The following is a 9,879-nucleotide window of genomic DNA, read 5'->3' on the forward strand; positions in this document are numbered from 1 at the left end:
AGCTCCGCCTCCGCTGCCATGACAAGATGCGGCCACAAGGTGTCGCTACAGAGAGGCGATCCCGCAAGGTTGGCCCGGTGGTCGGGCGCGGGGGTGCCTTCCCGGGGCGGGGAGGGGGGAAGGGGGGGAGGGGGCGGTGTCCTACCCTGGAGCTCCAGCTCCGAGGCTGGGCTTCTTCCGTGGCTCCCGCCTCCTGCTGAGATGTTGTTCCTCTAATCACGCTGGGTGCGGAGGACTCTGAATCCAACAGGGCTTCTAGAACGTTAGGGGTGCAGCACCACCAACCCAGGCGCACCCCCTACACGCACACCTTTCCTACCAGAGTGCCTTGGGCAGGGCCGTGCCAGCTGAGCTCCCCAGGTCCCCTTCACCTGCTGATTCAGGAGGGATTGAACTGGTGGTCCCAGGGCCTTTACACACACCAGACCCCTTGGGCAACTTGTGCAAACTGGCTCACCCCCTCCGAGACCGAGCACTAAATGAGAGCAGCAGCATTTTCTACATACCCCCCCCAAGTCTGTTAGCGATGCATAGCTAGCAGGGCCCCCGCTGACTGCTGTCTGAGCAAAAGCCTACTCCAGAATACACAGTTCTGTTGACTGACACCTAGAAATGCTAGAAGCTTCTTTCTCTAACTATGTCTGACAAGGCTATTACCTACTTTATGGCCATTGGGAGCCCTCTTGTATACCAAGTGAGAGCTTCCTGCAACAGACATTAGGGCCGGCCAAGGGGCCACCAGCCTTACAGAGTGTCATGAAAGTGTCTTTGTGGACTTATTGCAGAAGGTTGACGAAGGCGGCTTTCTGTCCCAGGCAGAGAGAATCAGAAAGAAACACAAACCTCATCATAAAACAGAGGGTCCCATACCAAACCGCAGCAAGAAGAGGAGAATGCTGCAGAAAATCACATGTACCTGGAAGTGGGACCACGATTAGTGCACCCAGATTTAGCAAATAAATGCACAAGATATTCAGCTAAATTAAATTTGGATTTCAGACTGTAAAAACAGGGGTAGTTTTTTTAGAATAAGCATATCCCTTGCAATATCTGGGACATACAGTCAATAACCATACAGTTACTGGTTATTTATCTGAAATACAAATTTAACTAAGCATCCTGTAGCTTATCCATCAACCCTAGTTCTGAAGTAAAACCACGATCAGGAGCAAACCCACCTTTCCTAAGCAGGCAAAGATCAAAGGCATTTTAAGAGGTCAAGAGTTAAAATTCACTTGTTTACTAAACACAGACTTAGATGGTCTTTTACTTTTAAGCAGTGGTCCATAAGTCTGACTTTGCACTGGAACTTGCTGAGGAATTAACACAGATCTATAGATGCCCATTGGTGTTCCTGGGGATTCATATTAAACTGTTTCAAAGGCATTCTAATATGCAACAGGGGTTAAGGACCACTGTCTTATTTATTATTTTTTAAAGATTTTATTTATTTATTCATGAAAGACAGAGAGAGAGGCAGAGACACAGACAGATGGAGAAGCAGGCTCCTCCCAGGGAGCCCCATGCGAGACTTGATCCTGGAACTCGGGGATAATGCCCTGAGCCAAAGGCAGACGTTCAACCACTGAGCCACTCAGGCGTCCCTAAGGCCCGCTGAGAGCAAAAAGTTGTCTGTACCTGCCTATTCAGCAGAAAATTTTTCTCAAGTGGTCAAGGAGGTAAGAGTGATGCATTTTCTCTGCACCACTTACTCATAACTCACGGTGAGTTTACAGTGACAACAGCTCTCAGTGTGCTGAGGAGAAACTGGCAAAAGATGGATTAGCTGTGGGTAATTCTTGTTGCTATCAAAATAACATTTCTAGTCATCCTGTCCAAGTAATTCTATGCTAGAGAATACACCTAAGGGAAATATTCAAAAGTCAAGAAAAATATTTATATGAGGAGATGTTAATCATACTATTAAAATGAGGATAATGATAATTTTTATAAAACTCCAAAAGTAGGAAATGGCTAAATTAATTTTGATATACTCATGTTAGGATATGACAAAGCCAGTAAAACCATTTTTCCCCACAGAATATTATTAGTGAAAATACTGGCAATATGATTTTAAGAAACAGAAGCAGGATATTAAAATGTAAATGCATTAGAATTCATATACTAATTCTATTTAAAAGGGAAAAAGAAGAGTGAAATGAAACACATCCTCACAGTAAAAGGTATTTATATCTGGTGGTACTCCAAGGGCAGATATTTCTTCATTTTTATTTTTCTGCTTGAGCTTTCAAAATTCAATACAATGAGCAGGTTTAACGTTTATAACTAGGGAAGTCAGGGACACCTGGGGGGCCCAGCGGTTGAGCGTCTGCCTTTGACCCAGGGCATGATCCTGGAGTCCTGGATCGAGTTCCACTTGGGGGTCCCTGCATGGAGCCTGCTTCTCTCTCTGCCTATGTCTCTGCCTGTCTCTCTGTGTCTCTCATGAATAAATAAATCTGAAAAAAAGCAAAAAAAAAAAAAAAACCCCAAAAAACTAGGGAAGTCAGTGTTTCTTTAATTAAATAAAAATATTTATTTTAAATGTCAAGTGTTAAAACTTAATCCTCCTAATAGCAGACTAAGTGATTCAGACCAAACTCTTAGCAATATAGCTAAAAAGGTGAAAAAAATATTTTTAAAATCTTTTTAAAAGCATTACAGAGCTCAAAAGATAATTGAAAAAAAAAAAAAATGACCTGGCTAAAATCCCAGAAAGGCCTGGAAACTGGAGAGGCTAATGAGATACTTTGGACTCTACCACCTGAAGCAAAGCTGCAATTTGGGACTTTTGGTGGCCTTGAGGGGCCATGGGAGGAAATGTCAGAGTCCAGAGTTCTCAAAGTACAGGGCCAAATAAAAAAAAACTTCTGGCTTTGGGCTGTGGCCTCCCAAAGCCATACACCATAGGTAAGAGACAGCAAAAATAAACTAACCCTCACACAGATGAAAATCTATCTTCAGATTATTTGGGTTTCTGAGAAAGTAACAAAGCCTGAACTTGGGATGAAGAGACCCTGGATTGGTCATGCTCTTAGACCCCTGGCTAAAGCAATAGAAAACCCACTCTCAGAAGAAGATGAGAACACATCCTAGGCAATAGTTTTCCCACCACAATGCCTAACATACAGTCAGAGATAACCAGGCATATGTGACGATAATACTATGAGGCCTGTAGGGATTTAAAATAATGGAACTGTCAGCAGAGACTATAAAATGTATATGTTTACTATTTAAAATAAGTCAATAAATGAAGTTTTACTAGTTATTTTGTCTCAAGGAGATAAACTATTTGGGTAGAAAACTAGAAACTATAAAAAGTGACGAATATGAAAAAAAAGTGACGAATATGTAAAGGAACAGAGTCATTTTTAAAACGGCAAATTAGAATAACATGAAAATTAAGAGTAAGATTTTTCCTGCCCTTTCTATCTTTTTAAAAAAGATTTTTGAGCAGCCTCGGTGGCACAGAGGTTTAGCGCCGCCTGCAGCCTAGGGTGTGCTTCTCCCTCTGCCTCTCCCTCTCTCTCTCTCTCTCTCTCTCTGTCTCTATGAATAAATAAATTTTAAAATCTTTTAAAAAAATTTTTAAAAATGAATGTTTAAAAAAATATTTTTAAAATTAATGTATGTATGTATGTATGTATTTAAGAGAGAGACAGAGCACGAGTGGGTAAAGGAGTAGAGGGCAGGGGACAAGTGGACTCCACGTTGAGCATGGAGCCTTATGCAGGGTTCCATCCCACAACCCAAAGATCATGACCTGAACCAAAATCAGGGGTCAGATGCTCAAGCAACTGAGCCACCCAGGTGCACTTTCCTTTTTATCTTTTTACCAGTTTTACTGAAGTATAATTTATATACAATAAAATCCATTCATTCACTGTATACACTCTGGTGACCTATACTTGTGCAACCACCACTGCAACAGAAAAAAAAAAATTAACAGCAACAAAAAACAATTAAATGAATGGCTCAATGGTAGATTACAAGGGCTGAAGAGAGAATTCATGAACAAAAATGTAGGTCAGAAGAAACCACTCAGAGAATAGTCAAGACAAGGGGATAGAAAATAAAGCAGGAAATATAAGTGGTAAGTTTTAAATACCTCTAGTTACATCTATTATCCTGACTAAAATCATAAAGTTCTGGGATGAGGCCGATTATAACTAACACAAGTAACTATATCGGTTCCCTACTCCTGACTTCTTCTGCCTTCAGAGTCACGCAGTGAGAGCCATGGGTTAGAGCCGCATGAGCAAAGCGTTTTTTGCACTGCAGGAGAGACACCCTGAAGTTAGAAATCTGGCAGTGTACATAGGTTACACAATGCCCAGCTAGCACCCTCTCTTCCTAAGAGGAGGTTGGGGGGGTGGAGAAACATTCACTGGAGTCATTTACTGTCCTTTGGAATGTAAACAGATGGTTCCAGGATTCCAAATTTTATCCCCCTCTGAAATGTAAAGGATTATCTAAGAAGTATAACAGGGAAGAATGCAAGCGTCTAGCTCTGGGAGGTGGGGAGCTCAGAGAAGCTACGTTTTGTTAGCCTTTGAATGGGAGCAGATGGCTTCCATTCTAACACTCTTCACCTCAGGTATCAACCTTTGCTCAGAAAGTCCCAGGTGTGCAGAGACATGGAGACATTCACTGGATCCCTGGGTGGCTCAGTGGTTTAATGCCTGCCTTCCACCCAGGGCATGATCCTGGAGACCTGGGATTGAGACCCAAGTCAGGCTCCTGCTTGGAGCCTGCTTCTCCCTCTGCCTGTGTCTCTGCCTCTCTCTGTTTCTCTCATGAATAAATAAATAAAATCTTAGAAAAAAAGAAAAGAAAAGAAAAGAAAGAAAAGAAAAGAAAAGAAAAGAAAAGAAAAGAAAAGAAAGAAAGAAAGAAAGAAAGAAAGAAAGAAAGAAAGAAAGAAAGAAATAGACATAGAGGATACCATGAGAAGGTCTGACCCATATGTTTTTTGGGGGGTATCCCAAAAGCAGAGAGAGAAAGAGGGACAGAGGAATGTGTGAAGAAATGGGCACTGAGAAGTGTCCAGAACGCAAGATGCTGCAAGGGTCTGGATGTGCCCCGCCCCCAACAAATTCATATGTTGTAATCCTAACCCTCAAAAATTGTGATATCAGGATGTGAGGCCTTTGGGAGGTGCCTGATCCAGGAAGATAGAACCTTCCTGAATGGGAGTCATGCCTTTTAAAGAGGCAGAGGGACCCCCAGCCCCACCCACCATGTAATGACTCAGCCAGAAGGCACCAGCTGTCAACCAGGGAGAGGGCCCTGACCCCATCATGTTGGGCCATGATCCTTGGACTTCCAGCCTCTAGGACTAGAAGTCTACTCAGTAGGTGGTATTTAGTTATAGCAGCCTACGTAGACTAAGACTAAGATACCAGAATGGATGGTTGAGAAGCCAAAGAGATCCCAGGGAGAAAGTTTTAAAAAGAAATCCAGGGCAGCCAGGGGGCTCAGCAGTTTAGCACCTGCCTTTGGCCCGGAGTGGGGGGGATAAGGGGGGGTAGGGGGGTGATCCTGGAGACCCGGGATCCAGTCCCACATCAGGCTCCCTGCATGGAGCCTGCTTCTCCCTCTGCCTGTGTCTCTGCCTCTCTCTCTCTCTCTCTCTCATAAATAAATAAAATCTTAAAAAAAAAGAAATCCATGTTTATACATTTTATGGTGAAACTGCAGAAAACCAAGGACAAGGAAAAAAACCTAAGAGAAATCTTTAGAGTGTACCAGTTAGGCTGACAGCTGAATTCTCAAAAAAAAAAAAAAAAAAAAAAAACAGAAAAACAAACCAACAAACACAGTGGAACTTGGGAGACAGCAGAATGACCATCTCCATGTGCTGAAAGAAGAGAACTCCCAACATAAAACTCCTTACCCAGGAAAAAAAGTGACCATCAGTGTGAACTGAAACTGTAGTCAACGAACAAAACCTGAGAGCGTCACCACTATATACCAGTATCGGTCCTTAGTACAGAGCAGAGCTCACTCCAACATGGGTAAGTCTAAATACCTGGTGGGTAAATTAAAACAATGATTACAGCTACACACACACACACACACACACACACACACACACACACACCTTCCCATTTATTTTCCCTTTCTAGTGTTCTTTCCTACTGATGCAGGCTACATCTGGTATCTTTCCCTTTAGCCTGAAGAACTTATGATTTCTTGTCATGAAAGTCTACTAGAGTCAAGTTCTTTCAGCCTTTTTCTGTGTGCAAATGTAATTTTTCTTTCATTCTTGAAGTAGGTATTTTGAATGACTTTTTTTTATTTCAGCATTTTTTAATAATAAATTTTTTATTGGTGTTCAATTTGCCAACATACAGAATAACACCCAGTGCTCATCCCGTCAAGTGCCCGCCACTCAGTGCCCACCACCCAGTGCCCGCCACCCAGTCACTCCCACTCCCCGTATTTCAGCATTTTGAAGAAGCCATGCCACTGTGTTCTACATTCTACTGTTTTTGATGAGAAGTTAGCCCTCATTTTTTGTATTGTTTAACTTATGTGCCTTTTTTCTCTGGCTCTGCTTAAGACATTCTCTTTAATTTTGATTTTTGGTATTTTGACTACAATGTGCCTTGGTATGGTTTTCTTTGTATTTATTCTGCTTGGGTTTTCCTGAGTTTCTAAGATCTGTGAATTGATACTTTTTGTTATTTCTTGAAAATCTCCAAGCATAATCCCTTCAGATATTCCCTGTGCCCCATTTTCTCTCTTCTCTTTTGTAGGGACTCCAGTATACATGTGTTATGGTGTTTGATATTGTGCTACAGTTCTCTGAAAGTCTGTTGTAATTTTATTTAAATTTTAATTTTTCACAAGACACCTGGGTGGCTCAATGGTTGAGCATCTGCCTTGGGCTCAGGTCATAGTCCCAGAGTCCTGGGATCAAGTCCCGCATCAGGCTCCCTGCATGGAGTCTGCTTTTCCCTCTGCCTGTGTCTCTGCCTCTCTCTGTGTCTCTCATGAATAAATCAGTAAATGAATCTTAAATTTTATTTTTTCTTTCCTATGCATAAGTTTACATCATTTTTTTTTTAGATTTTATTTATTTATATATGAGAGACACACAGAGAGGCAGAGGGAGAAGCAGGCTCCAGGCAGGGAGCCTGATATGGGACTCGATCCCGGGACTGTAGGATCACACCCCAAGCAGAAGGCAGATGCTCAACTGCTAAGCCACCCAGGTGTCCCCTGGATAAATTCTATTAACCTATCTTTAAGTTCTGTTGTTAAATCCTTCAAATGGAATTTTCATATCAGTTCTAGAATTTTCATTTTATTCTTTTTTGAAATTTCAGATTCTCTGTTGCAATTTTGCACATTTTTACTTATTTTGCTCGTATTTTCCACTAGACACTTTAACAGAGGTATACTTATCATAAAATTTTTGTCTGTTAGTTCTGACATCTGGGTCATTTCTGGTTCTGTTTCTACTGACCATTTTTTCCTCTTGATTATGGGTCACATTTTCCTGCTCTTTTACATGTCTTCTACCTTTAACTATGTGTTCCTTTGGAAAGGACTGATGGGCAGGTGTACCTTAAGGGATCTCTATCCTTCTTCCATGTCCCTGTTGCTGCTGTGTACTCAGTGAAGACTCAGGTAAAAAAAAGTAACAAATGAGTGCTGCTAGGAAATCTCTCTTCACCCTTGACCTTCACCAGGCCAGAGCCATACTTTTGGTGAGGTCTTCTAAATGAGGATTTGCAGGTGGGTGCCACTTTGCAGTTAGGTCTTTCGGAATTTTAATACATCATGACAGCTCATGCCAATTTCAACTAGTTCAACTAGTTTCTCATGCAACTCCAAAAATCCTGTATCTATAATAGGTTTGCTATTCCAATACCCTTATATGGAAGCAAACTCACTCTCCTAAAAAGGGCTCTTTACACTCTGGAATTAGGTCATTTTAAATTCTTTGCATCCTCAGCTCTCTCAATAGTTTTTAACAGCTATGATTTTGTAGCTTATTGAGCCTACCTTGTTACAGTGAGAGTAATGGTCTCTTGCAAATTTCTATAGTCCATCTGGAAGTGGAAGTCCAAATGTTTTTCAAAAGGCTTATTAATTGAAAATATAGAAAAGGTGAGAAGAAGCCTCTTACATCTTAGACTAGGAGATTATCCATCTTCTCTCCATATCTGGAACCAAATAACACTAACTGGACTCAAGGAAAACACTCTTAGATCACATGTTAGGTCTGTATCCCTGCTGAGAAAGCCCAGGAAGGCTAGTAATGTATCCAATGCCTACTACAACAGAAACATCTGCCTTTAAAAGGTCACCTGCTTTAAAATGGAATTTGGGGAAAAATGAAGTAAAAGAAGAATTTACTCTGATTTTACCAAATGGGATTCCTGATATCATTTAAAATGCCCTTTATCCTCATTTCAATTTATTTCCACTTCTTAATCCATCTGGACTAGCACCAAATTCAAAGCCAGTTTCTCTAACATACCTGCTGAGTCTGAAGAGATCCTTTATGCTTGGCAAAGAGTTTATGCAATTTCACATGAGGAAAAATAGAGAAGGGGGCTAACACAAGAGGCCCTTTGCAGCAACAATTCCTCTGAAGCAGGAGAGAGGATATAAGGCAAACAAAGGCAAAAATGAACTATTGGGACTTCATCAGGATATAAACGCTTTTGCACAGCAAAGCAAAACCAAAAGACAACCGAATGGGAGAAGATATTTGCAAATGACATATCAGATAAAGGGCTAGTATCCAAAATCTATAAAGAACTTATCAAACTGAACACCCAAAAAACAAATAATCCAATCAAGAAATGGACAGAAGACATGAACAGACATTTCTCCAAAAAAGACATACAAATGGTGCTCGCTTCGGCAGCACATATACTAAAATTGGAACGATACAGAGAAGATTAGCATGGCCCCTGCGCAAGGATGACACACAAAAGACATACAAATGGCCAACAGACACATGAAAAATGCTTAACACTACCTGGCATCAGAGAAATACAAATCAAAACCACAATGAGATACCACCTCACACCAGTCAGAATGGCTAAAATTAACAAGTCAGGAGGGATGCCTGGGAGCTCAGCCATTGAGCATCTGCCTTCATTTCAGGGTGTGATCCCAAAATAGTTGGACCAAGTTCCACATCAGGCTTCTTGCAGGGAGCCTGCTTCTCCCTCTGCCTATGTCTCTGCCTCTCTCTGTGTGGGTCTTTCATGAATAAATAAAATAGTAAGGAAAAATACTTTTAAAAAAATAGTAAGGAAATGACAGGTGTTGGCAAGGATGTGGAGAAAAAGGAATCCTTGTATACTGTTGGTGGGAATGCAAGCTGATACAACCACTCTGGAAAACAGAATGGAGGGTCCTCAAAAAGTTAAAAATAAGAGCTACCCTATGAACCAGCAATTGCACTACTGGGTATTTACTCCAAATATTATCATCCAAATCCAAATATTTGTATATTTACTCCAAATATAAAAATGCAGCACCCCAGAGTTATAGCAACAATGTCCACAATAGCCAAACTATGGAAAGAGCCCAGATGTCCATCAACAGATAAATGGATAAAGATGTGATACACACACACACACACACACACACACACACACACAGGAATACTACTCAGCCATCAAAAAAAATGAAATCCTGGGCAGCCCGGCTGGCTCAGCGGTTTAGGACTGCCTTCAGCCCAGTGCCTGATCCTGGAGACCTGGGATCGAGTCCCATGTTGGGCTCCCTGCATGGAGCCTGCTTCTCCCTCTGCCTGTGTCTTTGCCTCTCTATCTCTGTGTCTCTCATGAATAAATAAATAAAATCTTTTAAAAAATAAATAAAAAATAAACTTCTGTATTAAGAAAG

At 41.4% G+C, this 9,879-nt stretch overlaps 1 non-coding gene across 1 annotated transcript; it reads left to right on the forward strand.

Moving 5' to 3' along the window:
* The first annotated feature begins 8,871 nt into the window (after positions 1 to 8,871).
* On the forward strand, positions 8,872 to 8,978 carry LOC112928989 (U6 spliceosomal RNA). Its single transcript, XR_003236829.1, has one exon. It is a non-coding gene; the product is annotated as a U6 spliceosomal RNA (small nuclear RNA).
* Positions 8,979 to 9,879: the final 901 nt, after the last annotated feature.

The sequence above is a fragment of the Vulpes vulpes genome, chromosome 4 (genome assembly GCF_048418805.1).
Source record: "Vulpes vulpes isolate BD-2025 chromosome 4, VulVul3, whole genome shotgun sequence".
NCBI classification, from domain to species: Eukaryota; Metazoa; Chordata; class Mammalia; order Carnivora; family Canidae; genus Vulpes; species Vulpes vulpes.